At 42.7% G+C, this 10,643-nt stretch overlaps 1 protein-coding gene across 1 annotated transcript in view; it reads right to left on the bottom strand.

The window, feature by feature from the left end:
• The window catches only part of LOC123982213 (galactosylceramide sulfotransferase-like), a 26,091-nt gene that overhangs the window by 998 nt on the left and 14,450 nt on the right, over nt 1-10,643 (bottom strand). The gene's annotated exons all lie outside the window — the stretch shown is intronic.

The raw sequence follows: 10,643 nt of genomic DNA, 5'->3' as shown, positions 1-10,643 counted from the left end.
CACACACGTTTCCGTGGCAACTGACCTTATTCTTTGTTTTATTACCACATCAAAAAGGAAAACCCCTGTCTCACCTAAGTGTGACATGGTCCAGACACTGAACTTTGGATGACAGAGGACTGCAGTCTCCAAATACTCAAAGCATTTAATTAAGTTAATTAAATCTTTAGTTGCCTGAATATGTTTGCCTCTATTTGAGTAGTTATGTTGACTGTTGTTGCTATCTGTTGTTGATATTAGTGCTGAAAAGAAGTTACTTGTGCAATGTTTTTATTTTCAGCAAGACACTCCTTCATCTAATGTAATCAATGCTTGTTCATAATACTTTCTTACAAAATTCCTTTAGAAATGATGACAAAGAAATGTTTTACGATACTCTTAATCGCCAGCTTGAATTTAAGGATGAATCAACAAATTCTCCCAGTTCCTAAGGAGAGACGATCTTTGATTTAATCCAAGCTTTCCTCATGTAACCTGAGCTAAGTGGACGAAATACGTATTACATGCCCTCATCGGAAATGCTGTTAAATGTATAAATATCCTGACCACTAATGTGACAATTGTTTCCTGTTACCAAATGCCTAGAACAGTACAACCGTTCAACCATTGAGGTTCGATTGTGGAAAATATTTGATTATAATACGTGCAAATAGATTTCTTTTAGACATTAAGTTTAGAAAGGCAGTCCCATGGGAAACCTGAGACGCCCCCTGGGGAACCACGCCCCAGGCAACAAAAGAGCGACGCGCGACCTGCTCTTCTCTCTCTTCTGTTCGCTGTTGGCTCTCTTCCACTCTGCTCTGCCCTCTGGACACTTCGGCACGTGTGGCGTGCCTCGCCAGGCAACGCCCAGACTCGGCCAGCGAAACAAACAGGCCCTTTGTTCGCCTGAAGCTACACACCTGAAGTGCCGCGACATTGATCTCCCTTCTGTTTGTTTATTTTCTTTATTTCTTTATTTTGTTAAAGTTATCAGTCTGTTAAGTTACACTGGACTAATTCAGGAACGACCAAGTTCCATTTTAAGCCTTTTTCGTTGAGCCAACTTCACCGAGGTCAGACCAAGCCACGTGGTCTCGCCAGCTACAACGAAGGAAAACTGCAAACAGCCGAATTGCCAGACGGAGGAGACATTTCAATCAGACACGGAGAACCCTGGAGAATCCCTAGCAAAAAGCCAGGATCGGCAGCTAGCGTGGGACCCGTGCAACAGGCCAAAAGCAGACTGTCGACAAGCAGTAAGACTTAACACACGTTCTGTGATCAGATGTCCATTTTCACTCCTAAAATCATAGCATTAGTTTACTTTCAGTAGCTCTTCTATGCCGTATGAGTCAAATGCTTCCCACAGTCGAACCTCCAGGTTCATTGTTCAGCAAATGTTTATGTTCCCTGTATTCAACCATCTTTTTATCACCTTAGTTAGAGAATAAATTCACTGTAATATAATCAAGAGCTGTGTGTGTTGCCTATTTATAGTTCCTGCCAAGAGAATTGACCCTTTAGATATGAGACTGACTGACCGACTGACTGATTTAAGATAATTGAGCGATTATTAACTAACTGATCACTAGTAATAATTGTATAATTATTCAAAACTACCTAGAGGTCCGGAGACTCTAGGATTATAACAACTCCGGTGGTGCCCTTAACGAGGAAATTTTGATTTTATGAATAAAAATTCATAATTGGGTATCAATTCTTATAAATTTATTAAAATGCATAACTAATAAATTTAGGTCTACTACACTATACAATGTAAACCACACAAGACCTTCTCAGAGGTCGCAATAAATGACACCTCCTACAGGGCTTCAAAACTATGCAGTGTGCAGATAATTCTTTGTTTTTCACTACAGAGTAACTTCTCAGTCAATGTCACATTTGTCTCTTAAAGAAATAATAAATAAAACAGTATATAACATCAACCTTTAATTTTCTACTTTCTACTACTACTATGTAAAATGTTAGCCTATAAATAACATCTTAATATTTTCATTTACAGCTGTTAACTATAATATATTGTTATATATATATATATATTATTGTTATATTTAAAATTAAAATATGAAACTGATGATGAATGAAGAATGATTTTATTATGTATAATTAGTTTGATACACTTTATAACAAAGTATTCCTAATACAAGAGCAATAGTTTAATAAATTAAACTCTTGTCTTGCATTCATGAAAACATCAATATTAAAAGGTTACAAATGTAAAAGTAGTTTTGTATGACTTGAAATGTGTTGAGAGTTATTATAATGATAGAATCTCTTGATAAGAACCCAGTGTCATAATTTCATGTCAGTAGTGTTCAGGTGTTGTGAGTAAAAAGAAAAGCAGGAGCTGGAGCTGTTCTCTCCTGAAGAGCTGGACACAGCTAATCACATCTGGAGGGTTCTGCAATCAGCTCCTCTGGCACCTGTAAAAACAACAATGGGTAGACAGTTAAGCAGCTACTTCCAAAGTGCCATAAAGCTACTGAACTCTGAGATCGCCTCAGCATGATAACCTCTCTGGCATGTGACAGTAATTAGGGGTGGCAATGTTCCTAATATGTGCAATATAAGGTTTTCTGCTGGACACTGCAATAATAACTACTCAAGTCAGATCTTATTGAACGTTTATTATAAGGATCTTATATTTCTCGTGCCCGTTATGCAAACTGGCACATCAGATCCTCCTGTGGTCCCAGCAGAGACTGCTGTCCCTCAGAGCGATGTACGTCCCTGGGACCCAGAATCAGGGAGCAGACCTGCTGTCGAAACAGGGGCTGAGGCCCGGGGAATGGAGACTCCACCCCGAGGTGGTGGAGTTATTAGTTTGGCCCCATAGACGTGGACTTGTTTGCTTGTCCCGCACTGTCCCCTGTGGTTCACCCTCTCGCCCCCAGCCCCGCTAGGGCTGGATGCCATGGTGCAGACATGGCCGAGGCTGCGTCTGTATGCGTTCTTATTGAACTGTACTACCTTTTTGGCAAATTCTAATCCACCAAACAAACTCAGAGGTGGCTCTCACACACCTAATTTCTTGCCTTAACTAAACCATTGCCCTAGTTACAGCCCAGCTACCTGTCTGTAGGCATAACGCACATTATATGCTGACAAAAAAGGTGGATGAAAATCTCTGCAGGTAGCCTACAACAGCTGTTCTGCCGCATTATGCATCCACCTCTTAAGCTCCTTATCAGAAACGTCGCTGATCAAACACAGTTATCACCTCAGATTGTTTGCTGAATCTCAAGGAATGCTACATCTACTAAGTGTAATAACTTATTGATGACTCTAAACTGCCTTTAATATGTACTTCGAATCAATCATCCCCACTGATGAACCCCCCCAGTATAACGTTATCGTTTTTAAACAGCTAGCTCAAACAGTGGCATCGGTGCTCCTTGGTGTGATAGTTTCAGGCAGAACGCAGCAGCTCCCTCCACGGCCTTCTGCCTTTAAACCCTTCGTGTCGATCGGGATCAGGTGCAGCCACTTATATTAGTATCTGACTAGTATCTAACTGAACAGTGATTCCGTTACAGGACGTAGCTAAATCTCACATCGCCCGTTAGTAAAAGTTACCGTTAACATAACGGCAGCTAACTGAGAGCTCAGCCTTTACTTACAACTTCACACATACGCCTTTTCTTCAAAGCATTATCACCCTAATGTCTAACACTAAGGTTAACCTAATAACATTACATTTTGGCTTCTCCCTTCTTGCTGACTTGTCTTTGACTCATTAAAAGCTGCGGTTAGAACACACTAACTTACTTACTTACACTAACTGGCACTTTATCTGGCTAATTAGCTTAACGAGTTAACGTTAAGCTGACAAGCTATATGCCGACAGCGATACCTGTTAAATGTTAACACATAAATAAAATACAGGAATTTCACTCACCAAGTAGAACACGGATTTCCTGGAGGTTCTCTCTCCAATGAACTGTATAGCCTGTCATTATTCATCAGGTATCTGCATGTAGAAATGTCCAAAAGGCTCCGTCAGGCTGAGCCTCAGAGCTCCGTGTAGCTGAGTGAGGCTAACAGACGGCGGACCGAATGCTAGGAGTGGCAGCCGCTAAAGATGCTTGTCAATCAAAGCGGCCACACCCCTAATAATGCAGAACTTTAAGGCTTAATATAATTTAAACAGGTGAGTTATAAAAAAATTCACCCCCCTCACAGTTGTCAAGAAGGGCAAAAATAGCGATATGCACTAAAACCATTTTTTGAACCAGGCTGTAAACATGTTTTATTCTGCTGTAAAATTGGGCTTTTTAACATGGGGGTCAATGGAGATTGACTCCCTTCGCCAGCCAGCCTCAAGTGGCAACTCGATGAATTGCAGTATCATTTGCTTCCGTATTGGCTTCAGGCGGGAGACTATAGGATTAATATCCTGCCTTGATTCAAAACTGAAAATAAAGTTCTGAAAGGTTGAAACTAAGTTTTTGAAAACTCAAAATCTTAAAAAAAAAAGTTTTGCAAGATCGAAAACTAAGATTTGCAAGCTTGCAAAATGTAAAAAAAAAAAAAAATCTCTGCTAACAATATGTTGTTTTTGAGTTTTCCTTCTTCAGAACAATTTTTCAGAGTTTCAAATTTGTCAGTGTTCTCCCAGTGCATTAGTTTGTTTTCCAGATTTGAAACCTTGTAAATGGTGATCTGAAAACTGGTGGCAAAACGTTCAGCAGTCTCTGCTGGGACCACAGGAGGATCTGATGTGCCAGTTTGCATAACGGGTGCGAGCGCAGACCCCCCTGGTGATTCAAATAGGCCACCACTGCCGTATTGTCGGCTCTGACAAGTATGTTGCGACCGCGGAGAGCGGGCAGAAAACTCCTCAGAGCTCTGAATACAGCCAACATTTCCAGGCAATTTATGTGCCACGAGAAATGATGCTCCTCCCAGGAGCCTCTTGCAAAGCGGCCATCCATGACCGCGCCCCATCCCGTGAGTGAGGCGTCTGCTGAAATAATTGTTAGGCTTCCAGCAGAGAGCAAACTTCTTGTCCCAACACCTGGCTCTGCTCCGCGTGCACCGCAGTCCAGACCACCCCGTTGAACTTCTGCAGGGGGTGGACCCGGAACTGCAGGCTTTAGCCATCCACTGCGGTGCGCAGGACCCACGGGGAAACGTTTGCAAGGCTCCGCCACGCTTCTACAAAATCCCCCTCGGGGCTGGTGGTGGTCCCCGGTGGCACCCTGAAGCGGAGAACCGCCAGCGACCCACGGTGTGTGAGCCCGATCATTTTCCAGCTGCAACCCCTCGAGGCGGGCAGACTGGTGAGAGCTCGCTGGCGGCTAGCGTGTCCCGAGTGCCAAGACGGCGGCAAAGCCTGTTGCCTGAGCCCCCACAAGGGATGGGGACCTCGGTCAGTCTCTCTCGGGGGGGGGGCCTACTCGAAACCTCAGGACCTCTTCCCCGAGCCTGCCGAGACTGAATGACGGTCCTCAGGCCCGTCTTCTCGGGGGGCTGTGGGCAAGAGCGTCGCCTCGCATCCCAGGTTTGTTGAGAGGGACTACGGGAAGCGACACTTCGCTTCTGGCTCCGGCGGTAGGAGCTAGCCGAGGGCTGAGCTCGTCTCTCTTCAGCTGTCGCCGTCCTGTTCCCAGACCGGCAGGGGAGATATTGCTCAAACGCCTCTCCCTGCCTTTGGCGTGCTGAAACCTGCTGACGACAGCATCCACTGCCTCACCAAACAGGCCAGTAGGACAGAGGGGCACATCCAGGAGAAAAGCCTTCTCCTTCCCCTGGATGCCCGAGAGGTTGAGCCACAGATGGCGCTCTGTAGCCACTGGAACGGGCCGTCTCCTTGGTAACACGGAGTTAAGTCCATAGCTCTACGGAGCTCAGTTAGGTCCTCCTCAGAGGGACCTCCCCCTAGGTCACAGTCTTTGCGAAGATCGGCCAAGGCCTCAGCAACCACGGGGCCTGAGCCACGGGTAGAGCGCATCCGACCGTCTTCCGAAAGAGAGACGCATGAGACCTCAGCACCCTCAGGGACCGGGCCTCGCTATGGCCGCACGCAGCCCCCTCGAGAGCTGCCGGGGCGTGCGACATCCCCAGACAGGAAACACACATCTCATGAGTCTCCCCAGCCGCGATGTAGCGTGGGCATGGAAAAACACATTGTCGGAACTGATTGCCAGACATGGTCTGTACTGCTTCGTCAGGACTTCCAGGTAAGACAACAACTTTCTCGATAGTGGAGCTTCCAAACATACTACTAGTGCCTGCTGAATAGAAAAAGTCTAATGTGTCCTGTGTGCCGGCGTGCTTATATACCCCTCCGGTTACGCCGTCACACACTACCGTTCTAGCAACACCAATAGGATTGGAGTAGTTTCATTCATAGTTCAGCCCTGCCACGCCCAGAGGCGTTCCTATAGTGTCGTCGCCGACGCAGTTCGAGTTCCCTCGAAGGGGAACTCTATTACATTACATTACATTTGCACTCCTATTGCAGACTATTTTTTCAGAACTGAGTTTACAACACCCACTTTGCGGAGATACGCCCACACAGTTGCGAGCTTGCGACTCACGTGATGTGTGGCAGCATTGTCACGCAGCTCTGCTCTGAAACTCTGAAACTCAGACTGAGCGAAAATAAAGGCTTACAGTAAACCATCAATGGAGACTATCAACCAGACAAATCTCGACAGTCATTAAGCCAAAATATATGCTTTTGTTAAATGTGATTATTCTAATAAACCACGTTTTATGTGTGGTAGTGGAGTCATTTTAAAGTTGACTTTACTGTAGTTAACCAGTAACAACTATTTGTGTTGTTGTATTTTCTTTTATGGCCTAAAGCACTGAAGACAAGGCATCATGCTGTGGTCATCACTCACAGGAGGACGAAAAGAAGGAGGAGGAGAGCAACAGAAAAAACAACTTCAAAACAATAGAATAAATACCTTTTAATCCACCACACGTCTTATTGTTTATGTGTAAATATAGAGGAAGCATGGGAGAGCTTGGTTGAAGATATCTTCAACCAGGTCCAGTTGTCCTTGACTTTAACCTTCGTTGGATAACTATGACCTTGATGACTGAGACTCACAGACATAAGAGTTAAATAAATATATTTTTAATAAATACACTAAAATGTTGTGAAAATGTGCTTTTATTTCAGCATATTTATTAAAAGTTTAATTAAGTATATATTTATTACCAATTTATTCAAAGTATACTTTTGAGAAGTATGTTAAAACTCAGGAGAATATATCTTTAATATACTTGTAGTATGTTAGGAGTATGAATGTACTATAAGCATACTATGTTAATTTCTAGTACATTTTCAATGCCTTTAAGAGCAATTCTTTTTGGGCAGCGCTGGAGAATAAGTAGGTGACATGAAACCAATGCAACTATATATTTCACACCACTGACAGGGGAAACACCCCAGTCATGTCTGTGTGTTAATGGCCAGCTTCAAGCTAAAGCTAGTACAGCTTTCATTTGCATCGCTAAAGTCTGACAAACATAAGTTTTTTGTTTGTTTGTTTGTTTGTTTTGTTTGTTTTGTTTGTTGTTTTTTTTTTAAACCTGTCCTGCCCAGCAGCCTGGTATAGAGTATGATGGCCTGGATACCATATTGTGCCAGACAGATTTTACTTTAACAAGAGAGTATTAATATAGTCCTTTGTCTGTTTTATTATTTATTTAATTATATATTGATTTGTCACCGGGCCGGACAGGGGGGCAGACACGGGGATGGGGGGGGCACAAATAGACAGCACAGAGAAAGGACAAGACCTATAAGAGAAGGGGGATGGAAGGTGGGGACAACAGGGAAAAGCAGTGGGAAACACCAATTGCAGAAAGCAACGAAACCTGCAATAGAACAGAGAGGGGGGCTTGGGGAGGAGAAAGACAACAACAAACAAACACAAACAAAAACAAACAAATAATAAAAATAAATAATAAATAAATAAAAATAATAATAATAGTAAAAGACAACTAGCCGAACAGCAGCAATAAACAGCTGACATAAGACAACTAAGAGAAAAATGAAAACAAGAAACAGTCCAGCACACTAAATAAGCAACACAGCACGCCCAAGAGAGCTGGAATAATAATTAATTTAAATAAGTAACTGAAAGAAAAGCATCAGGAATAATTATACCAGGGACCGCCTAAATTTGTTTGTGTCTATGTGTGAGACTGTGTGTGTCTGTGTGAACGTGGGTGAATGTGTCTGTATGTGTGTGTGTACATGTGTGTGCGCATAAGCCTGTTAAAGAATGTAGTTGTTAGTGAGAGTGGGCGCCACGACTGTGCCACACTTACCCCAGCAACAGGCAGGCAAGAACCCCAGTAGCCAATAGGGGTGGGAGAAAGAAAAAAAAATAAAAAATATCAATCAAAAAAACAAAGACTCCCAGATGCACCGCGATGCAAACGCGGAAGACCCCGACCCAAATGCCAGTTGACAACGTAATGCCGACGGAACGACAAACTTAAGTTAATTACCTGTCCAGTACAAAACAGACAACTTCAGCACCGCTTTGAAAACATCTGTCCCACATTATAGCCTTCCATATGGGAAAATCCACAACATCCATAATTTCTGCCGTCAGCTGTTTCTATCTGTCCCGACTCCTCTGGCTTCATGGTATAACTAAAGATCCACAGACTGTCGGCTCTCGTGCTAAATAACACATATGTTACTTCTAATAAACCGGAAGACTACTCAGAGACTGTATATTATTATTATTATTATTATTATTATTATTCCCCCTTCTTCTTCTATGTATGTATTCAATGTAGTGATGGGCGTCTACACTGCCGGAAATATACAAGCAAAAGAAGAACGCCGTGATGACGAAAGGCGCTCTGTAGCCTGTTTCTTCCTTGTCAGCTACGGTAGAAACATGACGACAAAGTACAATATAAGGTCTTTATACACCACTGAAAACATATGGTATAAACATATGGTTATGGAAATTATATTGCATTTCTGTCAATAGATCCTCAGAAAAATTACACACTGAACCTTTAATATTGTCCCAATCATAATAATAATTCTCTCTCGTGCTAAACCATTCAATTCAACTACAACCTCTCGGTCTCTCTCTCTCTCCCTCTGTGGTGCTTATAATTTACTTATAATTGCTGGACCATTTCAGACTCCCCTATCATCTGTTACTCTCAGACCCAAACCCATTTGTTCCTACATGCAAAATACCTAAATCTCTAAAAATCCTATTAGTAAACAGTGCACTTGCTGGGGACTATTTTCAGCAGCAGATTTGGTGCTGTAGTGGTAGCATTTACTGCAGCAGGAAAGTGTATGTGGGGATTTACTCAAAATAAACCACCATTTTCATCATAATGAAGGAACATGACTGATGAAGATGGAGCTCTCTCAGAGGAAGAAGCTACAGTATTTTAGGATTTGGCTACACAGGTAATATTTGTGTCAAGGTTTTGTGTGGTGGAAGAGGTTGGTGGACCCAAATGCAAGACACTGAGCAGAGCAGGTACAGTTCAAAACGTTTATTGTGGCAAACAAAAGGCAAGCACACTTACTGGCAGAGTGGCTGTGTTCAATGAATTTAAAGAATAAATAATCCAAACAAAACAGGTAATCCAGCAGGTACAGATCGAAGAACAGGTAGGGCATGAGACGAGACAAAGCTACACATGACAAAGCAACATCAAGCTACAATGACCGGACAAAGACTGAGGGTAACAAGCAAACATATATACACAGGGTTAACGAGCTTGGAGGGGATACACAGGTTAGAGACATGAGACTAAGGAGACACAGGCAAAGAGACAGCAGGGGAAAACAGAAAGACAAGCATGCAGAGTGCTTCAGGAGTAACAGACAGAATACAGGTTACTGAACACTAAACACAGACATTAACTAAGACACAGAACTAAAATGCAGGGCTAAACCTAAGATACATGACAGGAAACAGGCTACAAACAAACCCAGGGACAACACACTGAAGCTAACAGGTTGCAAAAAGGCCAAGAATCAAACAACAAAAACAAAGGCCAACTAGAACAGGACAAACAGGCAAACCAAATAATAAGCTTAATGAGGACAGAGCAGAATGATCAAAATCAGATTAAAAAATGAAACTGGCAGAGAACATAAATTGACACCTAGCAGACAGTCAGAACCCAAGCACGGTGTTACGGAAACTGATACATCAGACAGGAACAGAACTGAAGAACTAAGACAGGCACCGAAATATCAACAGGACAGATCAGACCAGAACAACCACACAGAACAAGCACAAGACAGAAGAACATAGAAGAACACCCCACAAGACAAACAGACAGGACCAGATCAACTCCACAAACAGACACAACTAAATCAAAATGCAAACATACACCAAGAAGACTGGATACAAGACAACAGACAGACAGGGCTGAAACCCAAAACCCAACAGACTATATAACAGATCAATAAGTAAACTCACAGAGAACTAAACTCAACAGATGACAGGACTAAAATGCAGATACAAAACCAAAACCTCAGAATCAAGAACCAAAACCCATCACCAGACTTACAGTGGGGGAAATAAGTATTTGACCCCTTGCTGATTTTGCAGGTTTGCCCACTTACAAAGAATGCAACGATCTATAATTTTAATCATATGTACATTCTAACAGTGAAAGAC

The sequence above is a fragment of the Micropterus dolomieu genome, linkage group LG13 (genome assembly GCF_021292245.1).
Source record: "Micropterus dolomieu isolate WLL.071019.BEF.003 ecotype Adirondacks linkage group LG13, ASM2129224v1, whole genome shotgun sequence".
In the NCBI taxonomy this organism is placed as follows: Eukaryota; Metazoa; Chordata; class Actinopteri; order Centrarchiformes; family Centrarchidae; genus Micropterus; species Micropterus dolomieu.
The sequence above is the reverse complement of the archived record's forward strand: the minus strand, read 5'-3'. Positions and strand labels throughout refer to the sequence as shown.